The 27,693-nt window shown below is 37.6% G+C and overlaps 2 protein-coding genes across 18 annotated transcripts in view; one reads left to right on the top strand and one right to left on the bottom strand.

The window, feature by feature from the left end:
* The window catches only part of LOC124223029 (uncharacterized), a 291,603-nt gene that overhangs the window by 28,942 nt on the left and 234,968 nt on the right, over positions 1-27,693 (top strand). Inside the window, exon 3 of the mRNA XM_046634639.2 lies at positions 13,982-14,133. The gene's annotated coding sequence lies outside the window, so the exon portion shown is untranslated. The remainder of the gene's footprint in view (positions 1-13,981; positions 14,134-27,693) is intronic.
* Uxt (Uxt prefoldin-like subunit) overlaps positions 1-27,693 on the bottom strand; it is an 84,058-nt gene that overhangs the window by 56,135 nt on the left and 230 nt on the right. For 3 of the 17 annotated variants that reach the window (XM_046634620.2, XM_046634628.2, XM_046634621.2), the window contains exons 1-3: positions 3,469-3,683; positions 3,049-3,141; positions 2,567-2,827 (exon numbers count right to left, since the gene is read on the bottom strand). The exons of 1 other annotated variant lie outside the window; for it this stretch is intronic. The gene's annotated coding sequence lies outside the window, so the exon portion shown is untranslated. Of the gene's footprint in view, positions 1-2,566; positions 2,828-3,048; positions 3,142-3,428; positions 3,687-20,178; positions 22,167-27,553; positions 27,692-27,693 lie in introns of those variants that run through there. 13 more of the 17 variants (XR_006884179.1, XM_046634625.2, XM_046634618.2 and 10 more) reach the window with 9 other exon arrangements.

Genomic DNA, 27,693 nt, shown 5'->3' with positions numbered 1-27,693 from the left:
TGAATGAATGAATGACTCCAAGATTGCAAATCGCTGCTGAATTTTATCGCGAATTAATCTTAGTCGCAGTTTTGTTTCCTTCTCGAGCGCCGAGTTATTTCACGATATATATATATATATATATATTTTCGTTTTTTTTCACACCATCATCGTCTCTACTGACTTTCCTCAATTTATATCGCCCCCTTTTATATCGTCCCGAACGAATTGAATTTACGGTTCGTTTTACACACCGATCGGTAGAAATCGATGTGAAAAAAATCGATTGGAAAATAATTCTGAAATTATTCTACTTGTAATTTCTTTCTTTTTTTTTATTCTGGATGATAATTTGTTTGTTTGATTTTTTTTTTTTTTGGATTTCTTTTTAAAACCCATTATGGGTGTTTTGATACAAACCGCTAGTTTGCAATTCAATCGATACCGTGAAGAAGATCGCTACGCGATACAAAGATTTGCAACAATGTTGCGAAAATTGATTCTGTATTGACGTGGCTGTTTTATCCAATTGCCATTCCGATCATGTTGAAGTTAGTGACGTTATTGTGACGATTCATATTGAGAAAAAAATGTTGTTCCGGGATTTTGGAATTGGTTGAAAATTATTGAAACGTAATTTAAAATAATACGTAATGATATTTTGAAATATTAGCTTCTTTAAAATCGTTACAACAATAAGAAGAGAAAAAAAATATTATTTTCACCCCCAATGTTTCATTAAGATAACGCTGCTAACTTCAACCTCGTTTATTCCGCAACGTCACGATGCCTGCGTATGGGAATAAATCAGAATCTACGAAGGATAGAAAGAGGAGAGAGAGAAAGGAAAAAGAATCGGGCCCAGAAATTTTACATCCGGAATTCCTCGACTTTTTACCAAAGCATCCTAAGAGCCAAAATCAACTCTTTTGCCTTTCAACAGAAAATTCGAACCAGGAATTAGAGATCAAAAAATATTTATTCAACAGTGACATCAATTTTCACGTCTGTTAAAGTAACTTTAAATTTTATTCTTGACACCGAATCTGCCTAGAATAAAAATCAACGATTTTTATCGGGTTTTAATGATGGGTAATATTGAAAAAAATTAGCGAGTTAAAATTTTAACACGTTTCGCGTTAATAATTAATGTTTTTCGTTATTTTTTCTCTTTGAAAATTCTCGTCTTTCGGTTTTTTTTTTTTCATTTTCATTTTACATTCAAGGATCGAGTTTCAGACTCGTTGCGGCGCTGATCGATCCTCGCGCATGAAGGATCAGAAGCGAGAAGGTGGAGGAGGAGGAAGAGGACTGGTTTCTTTAAAAATTCTCATCTTCCCGAATTCGTTCGATCAACTCGATCCGTCTGCGTCGAGTAAAGCGGGCGAAGAGGCGAACCCGCAAATTCGTTACAATGTCGCGTTTCGCTTTATTCGTTGTATCCGTTTTTTTTTATTCGCGTATACGAATGAGCAAAAATCTCGAATATAAGTCTCCAATCAAATAATATCCCATTATATTATTAATTTTTCTTCTTAACAAATAATCGCGAATCACGAGCAAATTGAATTTTTTCCAACTTTTCGCCTCTAATTATCCTTTTCGATTACGGCTTTATTTTGCAATACGGAATATTGAAGGAGGATCGTTTATTACCGCGCCATAAAGAATTATCTTAATTTGAATACACAACATCAATCAATACAAAGTATTCCCCTTTCAAGATTCGATTACTCGCTAAAATTTTCCGAACAAATATTGCCAACAACGGAGGACGATTTTTTGTCAATCACGCCATTTTACAACTTGTAGTATGAAAATTGATGATTGATTGAACTTGTGGGGGTCGATTAAGATTAAACAATATACTCAAGTGTATTTAAAATATTGTTCGCAAAAGATTTTTCCGCCCGCAGTTTGCAATTTCATTTCTTTCATCGCTTCTCAAGTATGTATGTATATATATATATACGTGTACGTATTATAATCAAGCTCTAAAAAGTTGTGAAATTGGAAAAACACTCTCGGTAAACAAGTCCCTTGATATTTTTTTTTTTTTGCCAAATCGGGATACACGGGAAATTGTGTAGTCTCCCTTATCTCCGTCTGCCTTTCTTTTTCTCTGCTTCTTCAAATTGTCAATTGATGAGCCAAATCTTGATTCTCCGGGTATCAGGCCGAAGTTAAACTCAGTCGAAAGGGATTAAAAAGAAGAAGAAGAAGAAGAAGAAGAAGAAGAAGGAGAATAAGGAGGTTGAAACAACTTTTCATTTTCTCTCGCACTCTCGAGTTTGAAGAGGAGTCGCAGAAGGAGAGGAGCTGCTAATTCGATACTAATTAACTTAATTTATCGTTAACTTAACCAGCGTTGCAAGCTGCCGCGGTTTGAGCTTTCGCAACTTGTGAAATAATATCAAAATAAAAATAAAACAATTATCGTTAAATTTTAGATTGCGAGGAAAATATACAGGCGATAATTAGATTTAGAAAAAAAAAAAAAAGAACAACAATTTCAACGAAAGCCGCGATTTCTCTGCAGAAAGTCTGCAGATTGCAGTTTTTATTCATTTATGCATCACACCCTCACCGATTTCAATTCCGTTGCGGTTCCTCTAAATCGCAGGCGATTTTTCTCCCTCGGTTTTCCACGCGACGATCTTTTCCCGAATACCGATCTCTTCTCTTAAAAGAGAGAATCGGGGACGCGACGCACGTGCACGAGACTTCGAATTCACAACAACACAACCGTCGATGCGACGCCGCCTACGCCTCGTGATCTTCTCTCTCTCTCGCTCTCTCTATCCCTCTCTTCGGCGTCGTTCACTTGTTGCCGCTACCCGGCGACCTCCTTTAATTTTTTCCCGCGAAAAATGAAAAACCCGATCATCAACAGGAATATATTGAAATTGAATTGCGGTACAAGAAACTGTGAACCACCACTTGTCAAATCGTCGTTTCAGCAAAGTCTCTCTCGCAAAACGTGAAAAAGCGATTTCATTCCGTCCGCACGCGATCTATATTTTTAATACGATCATCGATCATCGTTGTAATATATATTTTTTTACATACTTTTCACGAAACAATTTTTTCCTTCTCTCCTTGTTCATTCGTCAATATAAATCTCTCACTTCTCCACCCAATCTTCCTTATCATTGACAGTTTCTCAAAAACAAACCAACAAACAAACAAACAAATTAGGTAGGTATACGAAAATCGATGAAAAAAGTTATCCAAACGCACACACACACACACACACACACACAAGAGTACCGCACAAAAAATCGAAATTCCCGTCTATAATATCGATCAATCGTTTATTACCACAGTAGCCAATCGAACCACGTGAATGTCACGGGGGTGTTGTAGATAAAAAAAAAAAAAACATCCAACAACGACAAACAGGCAACAATATATGTATATATATATATATATAAAAAAATAAGAACTACCGCACGAATCAACTAAACGCGAAATAGCGTGGACACATACAACAGCATGGGTTTGTCTCGCGTTACGTGACACGTTGCTACCGCTCCGGTGGGTTTGCGCTGCTGTTGCTGCTGCTGCGGCTGTCGCTGCTGCTTCGCAAGGCCGAGAGTGCGATGCGCGCCTGAGTGCAGTCGGTAACTCACTGCCGAGTGCCGAGGCAGCGAGCCTCGCGAACTGCCTGAGGAGTGAGTGAGTGAGTGAGTGAGTGAGCGAGCGAGGTGCTGGTGTACTGAGCGCTGCTCACCGCCGCTCACCGCCGCCGCTCGCCGCCGCTCACCCACCAGAAGAGCTCTGCGTTCGTTCTCCGTTCTCCGCTCTCCGCGCTCCGTTCGTCGTTCACCGTTTGCGTTTAGCCTTCTCTTTTATCCTCCTATACGGCATGGCACGCAACCGCGACCGAGGAGAGCTCTGGCTGCATGTCGCGTAGCGTCGTCCGTCAGTCGCCGCCGCCGCCGCCGCCGCCGCCACCGCCTCTCGACCTCCACGCCACGTCGGTGGTTCGGTGATTGGACGGAGGGGCGGGGGGAGGAGGGGGGGGGGGGGGAGGTTTTACGATTGAAACCGTATCCTACACGACTTACCGAGAGACTCTACACGTGCGATTGTGTGCGCAGTTGCATCGATGCATTACGCGAGTCACACACCGACGTCGCCTCGACGGGACTTTTTGACTTTTAATTGCGGGTGTGCGAGAGTTCGATTTTTTTTTTTTTTTTTTTTATTTCGTCGATGGATTTCAGGAGTTCGAGACGAATGTATACTTGCTAAACCGAGAGACGAGATGATTAATCGGGTGGTAGGGTGAGGATGAAAAAATTAGAATCGCGGATTGATGGAAGAATTTTGAATCTCTTGAATGATTTTGTATTATCGAAACGAATTCTGACGATTCTACATTTTGGTATTCTAGGATTTTATTGTTTTACCTGTTCAGAATTACTTTTTGCTATTTCTATACTTTTACATCCCGCATACATAAATGTGATAGAGATAATTAATAATAAATGACGTTTCCCGACAATAAGACGAATACGACTTTAATCATCCGACGTTTTTATAAATATGAGTAAAGATCGAGGTATAAGCGAGGTGCAGTTTGACGCCTCGCGAGTTGGATCGAATGTCGGTGTTGGTGCATGTGCAACACAGAACACAACCGCATTGCATGCCATGCAGCGTGTCGAGATGGGATGACTCGTCGGTAATGATCGATGCATCGATTAATCGATTATTGTAATGTAGTTGAGTTGTTGTTTGAAAGACTGTCTGCGGTATTTGATGTATATATATATATATGTATATATATACAACACTTGATGTTATAAGGCAAAATCGAATGACGGGAACAGAGGTTGTCACAGAGTTATTTATTACTGGTTACAAATTAGTGACCGAAAAACGATCTTAATGATCACGTGCAATGAGTCGAAAGGCAGAAGAAAATGAAACAATTAATACAAATATACAAATCTCTAAAATCCGATCACGCATCGTGTATTTATTTACTCAAGGAATTCTCAAACGTCCGGCGTGAATGTGCATGTAAGGTATGCATGTGCAGTTCACGGCCCGCGAACCGTTTCACGCGCTAATACCGCGCGCCGATGGAAAAGTTGCTACTTTTGCACGAACCGACCGTAAGTCGAGTCTCCTCCCCCCCACCCCACCCCCTTTCCTTCCCTTCCACCTCCACCCCCTTCTACAACCACCACCGTCTCGCTACTGACCGGCTACATTCTTATTTTTATTCTTATTTTCCCCGCCGACAATGTTCCATCCTCGACACTTGGCGCTCGGCTCAGGTACGCGAAGGATCTCTAGGTTAACGACTGTGCGCCGATTTTTTGAAATTTCGTTTTTTTTTCGAATTCTTTTATTTTACTTTTTTTTTTGCAATTTTCTTTTTTTTCTTCTACTTTCCTTTCGCAAGAGCGATGGAAATTTTTGTGGATTTTCAATTTTTTCGGTCAAGGATCGCTTTGACATCTTGTGTCCGAGTTTCGTATATCCTTATCGATGTATACGCTTTTGATTTGGTAGAATGAAACGCCAAAAAAAAAAAAATGTATCGTCGAATAATTTTGTACACTTTCGTGTCGCGTTGTGAGAAAAACGAATAAGAAGAAAAAAAATAATGCTCGTGTTTCGCGATGGATTTTTTGATTAGTTTTACTACGGCAAAAGTTGTGCAATTTTAAGAAATTTGCCCAAAAAAAAAAATATATATATACATATATATATATATACACACGTTCCGAAAGTAACTCTACTCATGTAACTAAAAGGAAGAAGAAGAAGAATTAAAAAAAAAATCCAAGAAACAGAAGAAAAAATAAAAAAAATATTGAACTAAAAATTTGCAATAAAGCCAAGCCACGGAGGATCGGCCTTAATACGTTTATGCAGATTGAATACAATGAAAGACGGTAAAAATAAGAAAGTAGGAAATGTAAAGAAAGGAAAAAAGAGAAAGAATAGAGGAAGGGGGGGGGTGGGCAGGGGAAAAATAAATATTCCCGAGCAGATCGAGGAAGTTCGCCCGCACGGGGAATATTGCACAGCCGTTCCGTTCGTTGTCCGCGCGTTCTCTCATGATCCCTGCATGCGGTGTATCCTGCAGGCTGCACACGCGGTGCATCCTTGCTCCTTGAGGGCATCCCGCAAAACGCGAGGTCTCGAAAGGGGGAGGGGGGTGGGGGGCAGCTGCATCGGAAATTGGCCGATTATCGCGTCCCGCGAGAGTGACGCGGGTTCTCTTTTGCATACATGTTGAAACTGCAGGCGTATGGATGGAATTATACAGTATACGTGGGTAGATATAGCCTGTAGAACACACGCAAAACGGCGACTTTTGCCGGCTAAACGCCGGTATTCAACTACAAGACAAGAGAAGAGAAGAGAAGAGAAGAGAAGAGATGAGATGAGATGAGATTCATTCCTGATTCCGGCACCCGTTCTGTGCTCCACTCTTTCTGCATGTTTCAGGATCTCGATGCGTTATTGTAATATATACGTACGTACCTATACATCGATCATTCGCAATCCCGAGACTTACGCGAAAACGGAGACGAATTGCGGTTAATGCGGGAGAACCGACGGAATTCCGTGAAAAATTACATCGAATGTGAAATTAGAAATAAGAGGTTTCTGAAAAAACTGAAACACTCGAATCGATCGAATCGAATTTTTAATTACACACCTCGCCGCGTGTACATTCTTCGTTTATGCCGAAAGAGAGAGAAAAAAATATGATACGAACCCTGATAATATCTCGATTCTTAAATATTCTAGAGCAATTCTATTAGATTTACGTTCGATCAAATATAATTTTTACATTTTTCATGGATATTTTGTTCGTTGTAGTTTTTTATTTATTTTATTTTATTTTTTTTTTTTTCGATCATCTACACGCTTGTACGAATGGAGTTGTTTTTATTTTTGTAAAAATCTTACATTCGAATGTCAAGTTGTTACTTGAGTTCTTACGCTAAAGTACATCCGTGCGTTTGTGTGCTTACATTTTACTTATTTTCAATTACACTTTATCGATTTATTTTGTAACCGAACGATTCTTTGTAAATAAAATTTAACTTTTTTTTATTTTTATTATTTTTTCTACTAACAAACGATTGCAAAAGCAAGCAAATGCACGATTCCGTCTCGCTTTTTGTGCCCTGATATTTTATCACGTCGATACGTTAATTTATTTTCAATTCAATTAATTGGCGAATCTCGAGCTGCAGAGTTTACGTTCTAAGGGAGAACGACGGAGAGGATCCGTAACCATTTTAGCCTGCATATTTGCCCAGAACTTCGTGACGCAATCTAAAACCATCGACCATCCCATTTCGAGTCTATAGAAATTAGATAATCACCGATCCTCGTTATTTCATTCGATACCGAAATTCAAATCTCTTAAAACTGTGCCGTGTAGGCGTATGATGATGAAAAATGACGTCATGGATACGAAAGAGTGCCGAGTGACGGTTCTGTGAGTAGTAAAATCGTCTTCTACGATGTTTCATGCGTTAACATTAAAAATGGCACGATTATAAATAAAAATTAAATCGATTCAAGCAAATAAATCGAAGTCCGAAGCTTACCGAAACATATCAATAACTTTACCGTAAAAATTTTCCGATATTTACTCAGCCGACAAGTTGTCGAACTTCCACTGCAATAAATTCTACACATCCTGTAGCTCGATAACCATTTCTTAAAATTTTAATTTTTTCATTACTCCTCTCTTACTTTCGTGGCAAATATTCACTGCAATTTCGCACTGCGGATGAATATTAACTGCATGCAGAACGTGCGAGACACGTGCTTCGATGATAATCGTGCCGGGGTTACATGTACCGTTCGGTCAATCGAACGAACGAATTCAACAGCAACGGCATCGGCAACAGCGGCAAAAGTAGCAGCAGCAGCATCGGTATCAAGATGTGGCAAACCTCGTCTGCGCCTGTATTTGCGGCCTTGATCTTTTCCAGCGGTCGTCGGTTATCCGCGAATCACAATTCGCGATAGTCAGGATACAGCAAATACACCAAGGTATAATAATACAACTAACGCGGCGGTGGCGGTGGCAACAGACACATATTATTGTCATTAGGTAACCGAGCGTTATACCTGCGTACGTAAATAAGCATATAGATACAATGTCTTGCCCGTGAAATAGATTGTCGAAAAGATGAGAAATTCTTTTTTTCTACTTCAAAAAATGAGACAAAAATTTTCAACTATGTACCATACAAAATCGTTTTACAAATTTACAATGAATTTTTTCATTGTATTGAAAAACCTTTGAGTCACGAATTTTTGTGCTGAGTCAACTTTTGCAACAAGATAGTATTTTATATTTTTTCGAATCGGTGATTTCGAATCTGAAATCAGATTTTGAAAATTCAAGATTGTGGATCCGGTATTGTGGACGAAAATTTCAAGCTTGATCGAATATGTTGAAAAAAAAACTCTGTGCGGCGGTTTTTGGGGTCGCTGGTTCGATTCGTCGTACTGAATTTTCAAAATCTGATTTCAGATCCGCAATCACCAGACCTAAAAACCTTATAATTTATGTAAAATATGTGTAGAAAGGTAAATTTCTCGGGAATGAATTATTCCTTCAATTTTCACCATGTTTTCTCAATTAATTTCTTTCTAACAATATTAATTTACATTATATCGCAATAATCACTCTCGAGTATTGAAACCTATTATTATACTAAACCGCAAATAAATATGTTTTCAAAGTTCTCAAAATATTCAAAAAATGTATACAAAACAGGTGGTAAGAATACTCATCGCTGTGAATCAAAGGGTTAAACAGAGTACGATTAAACATTTGAATTTGTTTTATACGAGTATACGAGTATACGAGAGAAGAAAAAAAATCCTCGTTTCGTTTGTATTGCAAAAAATTATTGTCTCGAGGATAATCGGCGCGAGGAAACGTCGGAAGTCAGTTTGCCTGCATTATATGCAGTGCAGTAGCGCATAGTGCAATATTGTGCCTTGTAATGACGTGACATTACACGTGTGCCTGACAATCCGAGTACCCGAACCTATTGCAGATTACATAGTCACTCCCCCCCTCTCCCTGTTTTCCCCCTCTTCGACTTGCCGGCTGGAAGTGCAACAAGAGGTGAAAGTCGGGAGGAAGGAAAAGGGGAGGGAGCGACCTTCCGTAGGTGGAATTATATCAGTACTACCTCAATGATGAGAGGGGGGAACGCGATGGTTGCGAATAATTCACGCTTTTCAGGGTTTTGCTTTTTATTTTTTATTTTTTATTTTTTTTTTTTTTTTTTAACATGGAAAAAGGTTGAAAACTTGGAGAAACGAGAAAAACATTGAATGTTGGAAAAAAAAAACTTTTGCACAACCGTAGGTAAACGTTTGATAACGGTGAGAGAAATTGACGAAGAGAAGAGAAGAATATGTAGATTCGTTAAAAAAGTTTGATGATATTTTTTAAATATTTTTTATTTATTTATTTATTTATTTTTTTTTTCTCAAAGCTCGCCGTCAAAAGTTCAATTAATTTTCTGCCAAGTCAGCTCATCAGACTTTATTATAATATTACGTACCGTAACATGTACAACATATGTATCAGGTTACAAGATTATTTTGAGAATTTTTATCAATTATCTACACAGATATATATGCATAAATATATGTGTACCGGTGATTAAAAATTTTTTGTATCAATCTCAAGGTGAACTTGAGACTGATCGTATTGAATTTTTATCGATGTCTCGTTTTCTCGTGAATAATTAGCCCAATACGCGCAGTTTCACCGCGTTTACATTCTCTTGGGAGCAGAAAAGAAAGAGAGAAAAAAAAAAAAAAAAAGGAAAAACTAAAAACCTACGACTCACGGATAAATTAATTCTGCGGGAGTGAAAAAAAAGGACCGATACGTGAGGGGAAAAAAAAAAAAACTTAGTAGCACGTGCAGAAAAATGTTAATCGAGTAAAAAATTATTTAAAATTAGACAATTCTTGACATCTCGCGTTACGTTATAATTTATGCATATACGCCGGCTGGAATGATAACGTATAAGACAAATATACACACAGTTCGCAATAATTGTTGCATCGATCAGCGAGCTTTGGTAACATTATAGCAATGCAGACGATTAAGAGGTTATCTCGTTGACACTCGAGAGGCATGGTCATTACTGATACACGTACGTAAATCACATGCGTGTGTTTTTTTTCTTCTCCACCAGTGATATAGGTATGCACGTAGGTGCGTTACGGCTCCTCCTTATCGCTCTACTTGTGTGATGAGTCCGCGGATCGCGTAGCGTCGTTCTCGGTATATTGTTATATTATATATTAATGTAACGGTATAACAACGTTGCGATACTGCAGCGAGCAGCAGCTATTATAAATACACTCCGCGATTAAACGTATAATATTGTTATTTTGTCGCACAACGCAAATTTCGTATAATCAATTTACGTATAATACGCGATTATGTGTATACTTGAACATCTTTTAATGATTAAAGAATTACCGTTATTTATACACTCCTTGTGCTATCGTCTCGATTTATGTATATAATACACCTAATATACGTATGGATTATGCGGAATATTTATTACGATTTATCAAATTTACGACCAAATGTTTCGGTCTTCGTTTTTTTTTTCATATCGCGGCGTTACGTTAACTTTTTAATTTTTGCTTCGGTTTTGTCTTACTTTTTTTTATTTTCTCTGTTTTGTTGTAACGTTTTATGGCATGATTTGTTAAAATATCGCATACGAGAGCTAAGAAATGATCGTGAAAAAAGAAAACACGATTAAATAAAAAGTAATCCAAGTATTGAAAATTGTTGTGAATCGAATTACTGATTAAACATAAATTTTTTGCCAATCTAGCGAGATTGCTCCTTTTACTAACAGTCGATCGACTGACTCGCTTGGTTTTAAACGACCGAAAGTAATATTGATATAATGAAAAATTGTGCAAAAGCAAAAATAAATCTAAAATGAGAGGTTGAAAGGTGTGATTTATGTGCGAAGATACAAGGTGAATGACATATCGCCGTTGCATTAAATTATGCAAGCAAGTGAGAAACTATATGTAATAAGTAAGCAACTAGTAAAGTAAATATTATGCAAGTATGCAAGTAATGAGGAATTAAACCACCATCCATTCATATTCACATAAGTGATTCTCCATTCTTTTTTTTTTGTTCGTACTCTCAAAAATTCCAATCGCGTTTTCGTGGTAAAGTTGCTCAAGATTGATGAAAAACATTTGTTAATTATTCATCAAAAATAAAAACATTACTTCCCCGCCCTAAGACGACAACGAAATGAATACGTACTTACTTGATATGGTATTTCAAAAATGGCGCGCACCTCAAAAAAATAAATAAATAAAAACGCACAGGAAATTGTATTATATAATCAACTCCTTAGCAAAGTAGATGAAAATTTTTTTATCGAATGTTATAAATTGCGTGTAATCGATCGAACGAAATTTAGAAATGATTTTTAATACGTGCCTGTTTTCGTGTTTTTCTTCTTCGTGAAAATTGAAACTCAGCGTGTAAGTAACTCGGTAGCCGGTTTACGAGCTGGACCATTTTCATCGCTCGCCGAACACACACTGTGAATCGCCCGGCAAATACACCCGCAAAATATACTCGGCGTGTACACCCAACTGCCTCGATTCCGTCTCCACCGAATGCAGTTGCTAAGAATGACGAAAAATTATCGATTTTCGATTCGAAATCGTTTCAGTTTCAGCCCTAATGGTCGAATATCTATACTAAGGTCTTTGAAGAAACAAAAAGATTCATAAGTTTTAAAAGAAAAAAGATTCTGGAAAAATATGAGGGTTCTACGTTTTGTGGAAGATCGTCATCAAATTTTTTTTAATTCCAGAAGGCATTAATTGTTGTTTCTTTACTGAAATTTATATTCAATCGAAAGATCACTGTGCTTGGTACAACGATGTATCGAACGGGAATCTTAATTAAAAATTGATATTAAATTATAACTATTTCATGAGATTAAACTAATAATGAAAAGGTTATCAGTCACACTTTTCAAACATCAGACTTTGGTGTAAGCTATAGAAAAAAATTTTATGTACACTATTCTTTAGGAATTCAAAAATATAAAATAAAAATAAAAATGCCAACAAGCGACAAATTAAACGAGGACGATCTTCCATGTAGCGTGAAACGCTCATCTTTTCTCCGGAATTTTTCTATTAATGCGTGTGTCACCTTACGTCTATGATATCGATGACCCGATGGACCGATCGGATAAAATGAGGATAAGCGAAAAGTACGAGCGCGAACGTCTAACGATAAAGTCGAGTGATAAATGAGATATTAATACAGATATCGAGCGTAATTGTACCGTGTTTATTTCGTTAATATTATTCATTTGGCTAAACTTCTCTCTTGTCTAAAAATCTTTCAGAAACAAGTCGAGCAATAATAACCGGATTACTTTGTCGCTGAGTATATTGATATTGTAATTTATTTCTATTCGCGTCGTTCCGATAAAATTTCCTTAGTGTTTACCAACAAGTTACAACCCTCAACCGCTACGCGAAGTATTTCTTGGCACTCGAAATCGATCGATTCGGAAGAAAACCGAAACGCAAACATGCCGATTCGAGACTTCGAATGGGTTCGGTTGACTTCGGCCGTCTTCGATTTGCCTCGGAGTTGTCGCCGATACATTCGGCGCAGTCTTCGTCGAGTCGCGAACGCGCGAACCGATCGCAGGACAAGTTCAGTCTCGATTCGGCCTCCCCCTCCTCCCGTTTCGCCCCTAGTGAAAATATTTACCGATGCGCGTTTAGGTTTTTCAGAGTTTGGCGTCGTGGCATCGCGAAAGCTTTGTACATTCACTATATACACAGCGGAAACTCGATTAACCAGACGAATCGTTATCGTTAGGCATTCGGATAATTGAATATCGCAAGAAAAGCGATTTTTATAAATACATATTATTACGCGATACACGCATAATGCTCGGTGTTTGTTGAAAACAACAAAAACGAATTGAAATTATCAACAACAATCAATGCTTATTGAGAAATTATTGAGACATACATTTTCGGGCGAGTCAATGCCAGTTCAGACATGTCCGTGCACGCATGGATTCGACTTTCGTAAAGTTACTTGATCGCGGTCGGCAGTCCGGATAACCGAGGGTCGGATAATCGAGTCTCCACTGTACTTCCAAGATCTGTCGTGCGTAAAATTCCTTTTTTAAAATTTATAACCGAAAAGTAACACTAATACAGCAATTTCACGTTTTACGCGTGCGATGCGCTTTTGCCTCGTTGCAACGTGTTGCGGCCTGCACAGCTGGATACAACCTCAGCAACGTATACACATTTTTTTTAAATAATTTTTTCCAACATCATGGAAGCGGTGAATAATTCTGAAATATCTTCATCAATTATTATCAGACTTGCTTCCACTGGAAAAATAAATTTCAACGAAATTTCGATGTCACTTCGTTACAAATTTAATCGACAACATCAATTCGCTTTCATTCCTCCACAAGTGTACGTGTAAAATGAGCGAAGACATGTTTACTTATATCTCATAAACAATCACGCGAATCGATACAAGATTTTAATCCGGTCATTGGATTACACAAATCTATTGAATCGACAAAATTTTTTCGAAAACTGAATGTCAATGCTCGTATTGTTAGAACTCCGGTTTAGCGATCAAATCACGCACTTGTCACCCGGTACGTTATGAAACAATTCCGATATCTGCGTCGAATTCGATTTTCATTGAATTTATAAAGGCCTGTTTTGCATTTTTTTCACAATTATACGCCATTCCAAGAGTTGGAATATTTTCTTTGTTTCTAATCTAATCGTTAACTAATCGTTTACGAAAAATAACTGATTTTGCAAACATGAATTTATTATCGTTATTATTATGTTGAAAATTTTGCCAATTCGCGAGGAATAAAAAGAAGAAAGTAAGAGTGTATTATTTTTATTTTTGCAGGTGACCGGGCGTGTGTACAGTGTGTAAAAATTTCGGATTTCGGTAAACCCAATTTCGGAGTGTGAATAAAACAAGTGAAGTGGAAGCAGCAGGAGATTGGAGAAATCAGAGGAACATCCTTCATCCTTCGCAGGCAGCATCAACGGTGCAAGGTAGGAAAATAAATTCATTTTTTCATTTCTAACCTTGATTCGTGATTGAAAAATGTTTCGAAATTTGATATACATGTACAGGATATTATTATTGCACAATAATTCTCAACAATAACGATGCGATTCGACGATGAAAGCGAAATTGAAAATAATTTTAAAGAGATTTAGGAACCAAGAATGGAAAGAGAAAAAAAAAAAAGATACGGAAAATTAATTGCACGCGAATTTAATTATAAATTTATACCGGCCACCCGTTGTGCAAATAAATATTACATATTATCCACCGCGTGCGACGAGTTGCGCAGCATCGCGAGTAATTGTACAAAAATGTACATTGTTTCGCCATGCCTGTATTTATTGCATACAATATGTTATGCGTTATACGTGGGTATTCATACTCTGTACGAGGGCATTACCACGTGCGATTTGCAGACAAGGTCGCGGTCTGCACAACACGATAATCGTATTGATTGGAGAAAGGAAAAGGGAGAATCTAAGAGTGGGGAGAAAATTGCGGAAAATAGAGCGCATGAGAAGCTGGCTACCTAAATAGGTCTCTCTGTATCTGTCTATTGATCGCCGGATTTATCAAAATTGATATGCAATCGTGTAATCGTAAATCTCTATATAACGTTAGAAATAGAAATTTAAGAAAATTAGTAGTTATTTTTTATTTTTTTTGTTCTCAATTAAAATGATTTATTGAAAAACAAAGATCTTTGGATAATTTGATTATGCGGAGAATCGGACGATAAGTTGTTGTTACTTGTAAAAAAAAAAAAAAAAAACTTGAAAAATACGTGCGATGTAAGAGAAGAATGAGAAAAAACATCTGTGCTTTCGAAAATTTTCTCTCCAAGCTCACTTGTGCGTTGTTATATTTATACATGTGCATCGATGATACAATCGATAGAGACGCGTGCACAAATTACAACGATAATGATAAGCCTATATATATAACGATAACAATTAATCAAATTTTTATACAATGTATAGACCTCCCGTCCGAAATGAATTTCCCGTTGTTATACCGATACAATATTGTAAAGAAGTAGATAGATAACGCATTTATCTATCGCGAACAAAGAGTCTCAGACCGATCGCAATATTGCAGCTGATAATTAGTCGCGAGATATTTCGACGCCTCGTATATTTTTTATAATTAATAAAATTTTCGTATTAAAAGAAAAAAAAAAGAGAAAAATCTCAGACAGAAAAGTTAGGTAAATACTTTTCCATTTTAAATGCAATATTTACAATCAACAAGACTCAAATTGCATCACTAATGATCGCGATTGACGAATCTTATATGCTATTGTTTATTACCGAACGTACTCGATTAAATACGAAATATGAAATGAAAAGAGAAAAAACGAGTGATGGGGGGGGATTTATAAACTAAACAACAACTCACTGCAATTCGATCGGACTGACTGACTTTAGAGCGAGGTGCCACGTTAATTATATATTGAACCCTTATACGCGTGATATATATAATATATAGATATGTTACGCCACCTACGTACGCCAGCTTACGGGTTTGATTTTTTTTCTTTTGCCTTTTTTCTCACACCCTTTTACACACCGGAGTGAAGGTATCGTAGAAAACAATTGGAATTATTGCTTACTTTTTTATAAAGAAATTTGTGGTTAGGTATAACATTTCTGATTTCTTATCGATCCTACTTCTCTTCCTTTTACATTACACGATTTCTCCAATTTTCTTCGCTCCTTTTCTCGTCCTTCACTTCCGTTTCTTCTTCCTCTTCTTCTTCTGCTACACAGTTTTCCCAATTTCCTTCGTTTTTTTTTTTTTTTTTTGTTCTTATCTCCGATAACGTTTTCCCACGATATTTACCACCAAGAAAATTATTTTCACCGCCGACTGTACTATACATGAATGTGTCCAATCTATACAACACACATGCATCGTCCTAATATATACATACACACATACGATCTATACGCATGCGTATGTACAAACGAATCTCACACGTGTATATAATATTGTATTACTTCGAGGAGACGGTGAGAAGCGATTCGCGGATCTTTGCGCTGATCTGCGGCTTGATTCTCTCTACTTGCACGCGTATCCGATGCATACATGCGTCCATGTTATACACACATGCATATGTGTACGCGAGTGCATGTAGACGATAAGCGAACGAACTCGATCAAGGATTCAGCTAAGTGGATAGAAAAATTTCGCTGCTTTCGAACGAGGACGATATTACTGCATGTGCATATACATACATGTATATATATATATATATATATATATATATATATATATATATATTCATCTATGTGTATAAATACATACATACATGTATAGAGATACGTTGTAGAGATATGAAATGTGCTTGCGCGCAGCATCGTGCTGCATATTCGTTCGGAATTGCAAACGCGTTTCTTGTTTTCCCTAACGTTTGGTGGTGTCATTCTTTCTCCTCATGCTTCTCGCATCACTCCTTATTTTTTACTCAATTCCCTACATTTATCTTCTTAGGCTTATCTTTTTTATTCAACCTAATTCACGACCTATATATAAATTCATCGTAATCGTCGATATTCAATTTATCCATTAAGAAAAATTTGGTGATACATATTTTATTTATTCATTTAAATTTAATACATGTTGCTTTTTTTTTTTTTTTCTTGAATTCGCTGGTGTCTTCTATTTTCTACGTTCCGAGTGTTGAGAAATATTTATAAATTTGATGTAAATTATGGTATGGCGTTGTATGTGTCTGGATGTGTAAGTCCTGCAGGTTTCCTCGTCGAGTCCTTTAATCCTTCTTTTTCTCCTTCTCCTCCTCATCCTTCGCTGCTGCAGCGCAGCGTCGTCGTGCACTGGTTAAATCCCAGGGTGTTCGCGTCAAAATTACGAAAGGACGGGTTAAACACACCGTGCGTTCCCGATCCTCCTGGTGGTGGAGGTTATTACACGTTGTGAAGAGAGACGGACGGAAGAGAAGAAGAATAAAAAAAAAGGAGGATGGAGAGCGAAAGAGAGAGAGAGAGAGAGAGAGAGAAAAAGATAGCTCACGTCAATCACTCTTGTTTCTTGTTCAAATGTATTATAAAGGCTGAGGATAAAGCGCAGGCAGAGATAGGAGAGGAGAATTTTTCATTCCTAATTCGGAATTCCGAATACATGGTTCAAAAACGTACGTTTGATTGAATACCTATCAAAATACAAACAAAAAATTACAACATACGAGATTGGAAAATTGGTAATTATTTTGGCCAACTCTGTTTTTTTTTTCTGCAACAGATAAATCCTTTAAGCTTACAATTCGTAGATTTCAATTGTCTGTAATATATCGCGGAGAGCGAGAGGAATAGAACAAGAACGAAAACAAAGGGATGAAAATTTCAGACCAAAGTTCGAATTAGGACAAGAATATGCATATTTTGTCGCATCAAAGTCGCTTTTTTTTTACAGCGATATTTACGTAAGTTAACGGATTGACTTTCTATTAATATTAGACACAACTATAAACATATTTATATACATGCATGCAAAGATATATTTCTACATACCTATAATTCGAATTAGAATACATATCTCGAATCCGTTGGTCGTGTTGGTAAAGCGATTATACGCTGTCAGCAACGCGTGTTGGGTAAAATACACGCGTGTATACGAATACACGTTAGACATGCATGTATGTATAATATTATGGATAGACGCGATAGCGCTCGGAGCAATTCGATCCTGTGGAGAATAATTCGCCTCATTTACCTCGGCCTTTGCTCCTTGGCTCTCGTATTTAAACCTACAGCCTACACACACACACACACACACACACACACACATGTACGTAGGTACCTATATATGTGCGTAAAACAGAGGTTTATCAGCATCGTTTCAATACATACGTCCCAACATTGTTCCGATTAAACGACGTTGGATCTTGTTACATTTTTGCAAAATACCTACATAACTATCTTTACGTGCCTCTGCATGCGTCGAGTGTGTCTTACACGTATTGCAATTGAAACCTGCACCTACGTTACGATTGCATATAATCGCGAGATGTACGATGATAATAATAATGATGATGATAATAATAACAATAACAACAACGACGACGACGACGACGACGACATTTTATTCGGTCGGCCGGATAGCCTCGAAGCTTCAACTTATCAGCGTCTCTCGATGCTCTTTGACACACACACACACGCACACATATGTATCCTCGAGTTATATAGGCGTTCGCTTATGCATTCTCCCCCACACACATGGTACGATTTCCCCGCATGCGACGCGTCGCCGATACGTTGCATACATACGTGACCTACGTAGTTGCTTACGTTAAACCGGTCAGTGACTAACTCTGTCCGATTAATTCATCCCGACTTTCTGTGTCACATGCTCCGTTTATGCATCTGCCTTCACGTGCACGCACATTGTCGTGCATATATGTATATATATTACGATGAACATCCAATGACCGTCACAGCGTCTTTCGATACGATCGATTCGGAAATCGGAGATCGAAAGAAGAACGAACATTCGGAGAGGCAGGATCAGTGCCGAGATCGGTACTGATAAATAAAATTCAACGTCGTCGAAAATCGAATTATTTCACAGTCAAATATTGTTGGGTAGAAAAATTTTTAATGCAAGGAGTTTTCCACATCGATGTCTCAATTCTTGATCCTTTGGATGCCAAATAGTGTTCGAAAAAAAAGTTTCCAATCAAATTATTTGCATATTAATAAATTTTCTTCCAAATCAGGTTAACTGATCGCAACAACTCACAGGATTTTTATTTTATTTTCTTTTTTTCAAAACTTGACGTTCGAACGATGCGAAACGATTTAGGCCATCGGTGTGAAAAAAAAACCTTAAAATTATATCGCGACATCTCTCTATTTTTTTTATTTTTTTTTTCTTGTTCTTTGTTCAAAAATGTTTTCAATGCGAAGCGAGTTTTAACTAACGATAACTCAATCAGTCGAGTAAGGTCACTTTCACTGTGCGCTAAATTTGTAACACCGCGTATCAATTTCAATTCTCTTTCAATTTCAATGTAGCCGCCGTAGTAGTTGCCTTGCCGATCGGTGGGGGCAGCAGAGCTGCTCGGTAATGGTCGGCGTGGAGGGGGTCGGGGGCGGTGGGGGGGTGTCGAAGGAATAGGTGGGGGGGTGTAGGAAATGAAGGAGGGGGGGGAGGCTCAATTACAGACTTGATTCCCCGTGGCACTGGCCGCGTTCGTCGCGGCGCATTGCCATAGTTTTAAGAGTCGAAAGTACGTGTATGCGTGTGTGTGTGTGTGTGTGTGTGTGTGTGTGTGTGTGTATACATATATATATACTATAACATGCACAGTACATATATATATATATGTGTGTGTGTGTATACATAAATGCATACATACAACTCGTGCACCGCATTATTACATTATACATACAATGTATACACCGCATATAGCGTGTACAGGGCATTCCGCGCCAATGCAATGTAATGTGTTTCGACCGATGTATCGGTGTTTCATCTTACGGAGGGTTGATTTCTTTCTTTACTAGGGGTCGGGAGTTTTTTCTTTTACAATCATTACGGAATTGCGTGATCCTTATTCATTGTAATCATCGTCCATTCAATTTTTACAAGCATCGTTGAAATCGACCGGTTCGATTTTTGAATTTCTTTGACGAATATCACAACGAATTAACCTCGGGGAGTTTGAACAGTTTTTCAAAAATTTGGCAATCAAATTTTTCTCCACCCAAATTCTTTCCTCATCGTTTTGACGATTTTTTTTTTTTTTTTTTGCTAAAAATAATTACTCACCGAAGAGGGTAAAGATCGTAATCGCGAACTTGTTACAGGAAAAAAAAAAAAAAAATGTTTTCGCGAAGAGTACGGTAACAACGAAACAAATGTTAATCGTAATATGAGAAAATAAATTTTTTTTCAAACCGCTTCACGCGAGAATATATATATATATATATATATATATATATATATTGATAAATGTGGAAAAGCTTGCGTGAACACGTGCTACAGAATATATAATATATGTCACATACCTGATTGTCGCCAACGTACGTCAAAGTACAACATTCGTCGGCGTGTTTGTACGTGGTAGGAGACATCCTGGGTGGGGGGTCCTTATCCCCCCCCCCCCCCCCCCCCTCCCTTCGCCCCGTAACCCCCACGCCACAAACGGCGTTTTTGCACCCAGACTGAGCAAGAGAGATGGATAGATAGAGAGAGAGAGAGAGAGAGAGAGAGAGAGAGAGGAGAGAGAGCAGGTTGCCTCGTCGAACGCTCCGTTCCGTTGTCGTTCCAGTCAACGCGTATCTCCCGCTTCGTGCGGCAGCAACAGCAACAGCACCGCCGTAGGATCGCAAACCACTTTTGCAGCCTCGGCGACAGTCTTTTTTTTTTTTTTTATTCAGGCAACCGGGACGTCGGTCTTTCAGACTTCCATCGTTTCCATTCTGCCAATTATCCTTCACCCTTCCAACTCTCTTTCGTACGCTTGAACTTTTTAATACTTTTCAAACCTCACAACACTTTCGATCACTTCACTGTTTCAACTGTTTGGGAGTGTTTCAGTCGATTCAAACGTCCAAGCGATTCGCTTTGTCAACTGTTCCCGAACCTTTTCAACCGTTTCTGACTAGCTTCAAATCTTTCCGATTACACTTCGACTGATTCTGAACCGTTTCGAATGATTCCGACTAGCTTCAACTGACTCCGAGCCAATTCAACCGTCCCTGAACCGATTGACCCGTTTGTGACCCGTCCCGACTGTTCCTGAACCCGTCTAACTGTTTTCGAACAAGTTCAGCCGTTTCCGAACCATTTCAACTGTTTCAGAAACGTTTGAAACGTTTTGATTATTTATCGTTACACTCGTGCGACCTCGACTGTTTCAAGTACGACGTGAACAGCGTTTCGTTGTCGAAGGAGAATAAAAAATGTATCATCCGATTAAATTCCACACATCGGACGATCATTCGCGGATTAAATTCGCGCTACATTTATTCAAATAAGAACTCGGCGCCGAGTCGGGGGCGGCGAGTGGAGGGGGGAGGACAGGCAGAGATCGAAGGTCGCCGCGATCGAGGACGATCGAAACTAACATATAGCATAAAATCGACGCGACCAACGCTGGTCAGGCTGTGTGATACCATTCGTATATACGTATAGTATGCGTGTACAAATATGCACAATTTTTATACGGAGTGTGTATAATAATTTACACGGTATACAGACGAAGACGAAGACGACGTTGGTTAATATTGACAAAGGTGTTCAGTCTAGCATTTAATTATGATGCCAGATTATATATCAGTATTATTACACACGTTAACTGTAGACATTTTATCTTCTTCTTTGATTTTTGATTCTTTTCCTGTTTCTTTCTTTCGTTTTTTTTTTTATTTTTTTTTTATTTTTTTTTATTTTGTTTTTCCCCCCTTGTTCATTTATTTTATTACCAGGTTTTGCGTCGATGTTTGCATCTTTATCGTAAACCCTCTTCTTTCGTATGATCTGAAGATTGCGTATTTTTTTTTTTTTTTTTTTTTTTTTAATTATTATTATTATTTATTTTTTTCTTTCGCGATCTTCCTAATTTTCACAACGCTGCCGGACGACGACGACGATAAGGGACCAAGGTTTACGTACATGGGAATAGACGGAAGATCGTCGAACTAACCTAAATGAATTAATTTTAAAAAACCGCGACGAACAGGAACTGATTGATTCGTTCGTTCGTTCGTTCGTTCGGAGTGAAACGTGACGCGGCGGCGCGGTTGTGGCGTAAACTGGATATATTCCGTGAAATTCTGTAACTTAATATCGCAGAACCTCGTCTCACCCCGGTCCCCTTGTTTCTTTCCATCTTGTTTTCTACTTTCTCTCTCTCTCTCTATCTCTCTATCTCTCTTTCCATATTCGCCTTGTAAGGCCCGCGACCATACTTACGTTATACGAATATACGTGTATATAATAATAATATACGTATACTTATGTGCACATATGGTATTATATAACGTTGATAAATTGCCGTACGTTAGGCAGCAATTACAGGTAAATAATAATATGTGATACAAAGAATTTAACATACTGGCGATGCACTCGACGCTGAAATCGTTAGATTCATAATCAGCTGTCGCAGATACACGAGTGTCGGCACATACTTATATACATACATATACATGTATACATATGTAAATATGCATATACATACATTACTACAGACGCACGTTCTCTTCTCAAGTATATCGCTCTACGTGGGTTATTTTATCAATTTATTCGACGGACTGTACACGTTTGTGCAACATTGTAACCACAATTTGCCTTCTTATATACCGAGTACACTCGGTACGAAAAATATTTACCCAACCGAGCCAACGCGTTACGAGCCGGCGTAACGTGGCCGCCGTTAGTCTTCGCCCCTCGCCCCTCTGACCCCTCAAAAAAACTCCACTCGCAGAAATCCCTCGTCCGCCTTTTCGAGCAACGCGACGACGACGCGGGTAAAAAGGAAGAAGACGGCGGTATGGAAGGCGAACGAAACGGAACGCAGCCGACGCGACGCGGTTTCACGATTCTGCCCCTCCACCCCCTCCGCCCCCACGCCGCCACATCCCCTCTTTTTTGCTTCTCCCTCCATTCTACCGCGACGCGCTTCTCCGGCAGCGAGCGATAAATGACAATATTCTCTGTTACACGCATTTATATTTTTTTACATGTATGAATTGCATGCATGTGTGTGTAGGTCTACCGTATCTATGCCTCTAAGTCGGCGAGCGAGCGAGCGAGCGACCACTTTCAACTCACTAAAGAAGGAACGATACCCGAAGCAACTTTTGCACACAAAGTATCGTATAATGTTATCATACATACACATTGTATGCACACGCACGTACGGATATGTTGAATATGTTGGTGCATATCTATGTATGTATGTAATATGCGTTTGCGTGTATTTATATATAAATACCGTCCGACTGACTCCTCTGGCTGCTGGGCTTGTGGTGTGTTGGACGGATGGAATGAAATTAAATGAACTTTGCTGAACTTGTGTAACCGCGATATGTCGTTGACGTGTCCCTTAATCATTTTTTACCAGGGAATTTATCGGTGAATAATGAGTGACTTTTTTTTTTTTTTTTTTAATCGATCTCAAAAACAACCAAATCGATTTTTATGAGAGAAGAAAAAAATCATTAGGTTTTCGTAATGAAACATTTTCACGCAAGATTCGGAGCAGGACCTCGTTTTTGTCTATTTTTCTTCTTCTTTTTTTTTTTTTTCTTACCACTTCTTCTATTTTTTAAACATAGTTCTATGTTATTTTAATACCTGTTGCAAATTTATTATAAAACATACCGCATCTCCGATTTGATTGCTGATTTTTTTTTTATCGTTTCCACAGGTCCGAAACATACTCACGATTTTTTTCAACATTTGCTTTCCAACACTTTTCGAGTTATTGTTTTTTACAAAAAATGTTTTGAAGAAAAATGTTGAAAAAAATCATGAGTACGTTTTAGAACTGGAGAAACGATTTTGAAAATCAGTAATCAAATCAGAGATGCGGTATGTATAATTATAATAGATTCTATCACAGGTATGAAAATAGGACAAATGATTAGCAAAGATAGTAAAAAGAAAAAAAAAAAACTCTACGCCCAACTTTGAATCTTGCGTGAAAATATTTCATTCCGGAAACCGAACGGTTTTTTTCTTGTTTTATAAAAATGAATTTGGGTGTTTTTGAGATGCGTTAAAAAAAATCATAAAGTAAGGACGATCGATTAAAAAAAAAATAAATAAAATTGAATACATACGAAAACATAGTCGAACGTAGTGAGAAAAAGGAAACACGTACTTTTATCGTCTTCGGCAACTCGTGTGAACTCTGTAATTTATGTACCGAGTAGTACAGTAGGTATTATATTTATAATATGTATACAATGAGTACAGATATGAAAGCCTTGCGGTCGGTCGGGCTAATTTGTTACCGCGATTATACACGCGGTGGGTGAGAAGGAACGAAAGAAGAAAAGAGAGGAGGAAAAGTAAACAAGAAAAATAAAAGAAATCTATAAATGAAAATTTAATACCGCCGTCCGATGGAATTGAAAAAACATTTCGGGAAAAATACGAACTGTCCATTTTTTATTCAATTTTTTTATTTTTTTCAAACAAACCCCGTCCGGTCATTACAAATTTTTCATCATTCTTAGTTTTCTTCTTGTAGATTTGAATGTATAATGTATAGGAGGCCAATTTGCATTTTAAACGGTGGGCAGATGATTATTGAATAAATTGACGCAATTATAAGCGAGTTATTGTTAAAATAATAATATAACAATTATTGTTTCTACTATTTAGTTTGTTTGTTTCTTTTTTTTTTCATTCTTGTGCATACGCTTAAGAGGCGTCATGCGATCGAAAAACTGCTGCTGCTGCGTGGCATCGACAGCTTGAAGCAACTCTGTGTGCAAGATTTAAAATCTTGCACGCAAGGCTGCTGCTGCCGCTGCTGCAGTTCGAGTTTTTCTTTAATACACGGTATGGATGCGTTAAGAAATGCACATGCATGTGTTTTTTATGCAGGCATACATACGGGGCATTCCGTAACATGTCGATCGAGATTCTCTACGTCGATGTCGCAGATTGAAAACACGCGACGAAAGACGTAATCGCAATTTTTTTTTTTTTGAATTTTGCGACCCAGCGTATCTGAGGTGTGATTTAAAAAGTTGATTTAAAAAAATCCCATTTTTTTAAATTTGAATGAATTCAGAAAAATCTTTGAGATGTAACGAAATTTTTGACATCTATGATAAGATGGTGATTTCAAAACTTCGGAAGATTGATAAAAAAAAAAAAAAAATGTTTGAAAAAATTTTTTTTTTAATTATTATCATTGGATCGCGTTTTAGACACGAGGATGAACAAAACAACTCGTTATGATATCTCTTTGAACAGATGTTTCTCGGCCTATATTGCAATGAGCATTTATGTTCGTTCTTATGTCTAAAATGCAATCCGGTAATAATAATTATTTCTTCCATTTTTCCTGTTCATGTTTTGAAGTTGTAAAATCTCCATCTTTCTGTAGGTGTCAAAAAAAATTTGTTGTACGTTATCAGATTTTAAAAAGTGGTCGTTTTTCACCAGTATTTAAATTATACTTCAGATACGCCAGGTCGAAAAATTCTTAAAAAATTGCGATTTCGTTTTTCGCCATAAAAAAAAAAAAAAAAAATGCAAAGCCAATCTTGAGACATCGAGGTAGAATCTTGCTCGAGACGTCACGGAATGCTCCATACATACAAGCACGTAGAGGAGACGTAATACGTTCCCCGCTATAGGTATGCAAATTATAAGAAATATATACTGTGCATTGTGTCGAAGAGTTGTAAAACTGCAGCAGAGTTTTGTACAGTATGTATATCTGTACATGTATATTGTATATTACGTATGTGTAAATAATAATAACGAAGCTGCCGTTGCTGCAAAGAAGAAGAAGAAGCGTGGTGGTAACATAATGCGATGCATTTGGTTAAATTAAACTAATAACCAATCAATTATGCCGGTTACACATAATGTACGTGCATAGGTCTATGTGTAGGTGTGTGTATAGTACGTTCTTCGCGCTTTATGTTCCTCACGCCGCCACTTTTGCCCTCACCTCGTCCTCATCCTCATCCTCATCCCGCCGTTTGAGGAGCACGAAGAGGTGCGTGAGAATATGTTTCATTCTATAATACTTGAGAGGCTATAACCATCGCCGATGATGACCGGCTCTTTTCATTATATTGATACAGAGCAATACGTGTACATAATAACGCGGTATGTAATACCTATAATGTATATCTGCCGCCGTTCCTTTTCTCTCGTTCTCTGCTTCTCTCCCTTCTTTTTTAAATCGTATAATAAATGTATACATACGTGTGTTGTTACATAAACGATGTAAATATATTATAAATATTTTAAAACTGAATAATGAATAACGAACAATGATAATATGATAATGGTATAAATAGTAGTTTCAATAAACGCGTATTACTCCAAGCGTGCAGTAATAATATACGTATGTATATCCTTGTTTTTTTTTTTTATTCATCCTTCCATAATGCTACTGTAACTGCCATGCTCCGACACCATTATTATATAGTTATGGGACCCGCGGCTCAAGCGGAATTTATTGAAACGACTAAACTCTGCCAAAGGATACGCCGTGAAATTTCGATCTCTTTTGTACAATATCGATCTATTGTAATGTATATAACGATCGTAACGTCGATAATATCGGGAATATACAACAACGATCAAATAAGGTGACTTTAATCGCATTCACGATCTTTCCGAGGAACGTAATACGCTGATAACGGTAATAATCAAGTGGGTACAACGGGTATTGAAAGTGAGCGGTTTTGAAACGAAACAGTTTTTTTTTTTTTTATTTTACGTTGTGTTTCCCCTCAGAGTTTATTGTACGCTGAATCGATGCAGAAAACAAATGTTTCGCTGAAATATTTCTTTTTTTTTACTGTCAGTTCAAAACTTTTATACAAGGATTGGAAAGAAAGAATTGACAAGAGTACGAAAGCCCGATACGAATCAATTATTTTTTTTTGCAATTTAACCGTAGCATCAATTATCACATTTTTCTCGTCTTGGATCAAGATCGATCTGTTGATTTTAAAAGATTTCAACCAATAGGAATAAAAAAAAAGGAAAAGAAGACAAGAAAATTGCAGTTTAGTTAACATCTATCGAGTAATCGGTGTTCTGCAAATAAATTTTTCTTGCCTGCTTTTCATATTTCCGAAGAAGTAGAAAGTCATTACCTTTTTGTTATCCTAATACACATACGATGATTCATAAATCATGCATTCACCACTTTTGTCATCATGTATCCTATAATTTGCGAAAAAGTTCAGATAAAATATTATATATATATATATATATCCTTATCTCTTTTTATTCTCACAGAATAATAATTTAATTTCGACGATCACCAGAACAAAAAAAAAAAAAAAGCATAACTTGTAACTGCTGCTCGAATTTTCGAAACTGTGATTGCTCGTTTCCTGGAATTTTTTTTTTCTTGTTCATCGGGTACAAAAAAAAAAAATCGCAAATCTCTTTTTCCCATTTTCCTCAATTTCCCAGTAATGGAGCACTTATACAATTATTTCATCGAAGAACGTGCCATTCTCTAAATTTAACCTAATCTGTAATAAAATCAAAGTGAAACAGATTTTTTTTTTTTTATCGTCTACAAATCACCGACCATTAGCACAACATACAATATGCGCATGGATATGTAGTATGTATATATATATATTCCACACACACATACACACACGTATATGAGGATATTAAATGTATATAATATGTTTGCTGCCCCGAGGCCCGTTTTCTCACTGAATTGTTTCTCCATCGCTTCAATCCACGTGAGGTTGCGAGCGCTGAAGAGTCGGTTGAAATCGAAACTGCTGCACTAGACACACACAATCCGCCACGATCCTTAGCGCGTGCGCGAATGCGAGCGAAGTACACTGTAC

This window comes from Neodiprion pinetum, chromosome 7 (genome assembly GCF_021155775.2).
Source record: "Neodiprion pinetum isolate iyNeoPine1 chromosome 7, iyNeoPine1.2, whole genome shotgun sequence".
NCBI classification, from domain to species: Eukaryota; Metazoa; Arthropoda; class Insecta; order Hymenoptera; family Diprionidae; genus Neodiprion; species Neodiprion pinetum.
This window is presented reverse-complemented; position numbering and strand designations above follow the sequence as displayed.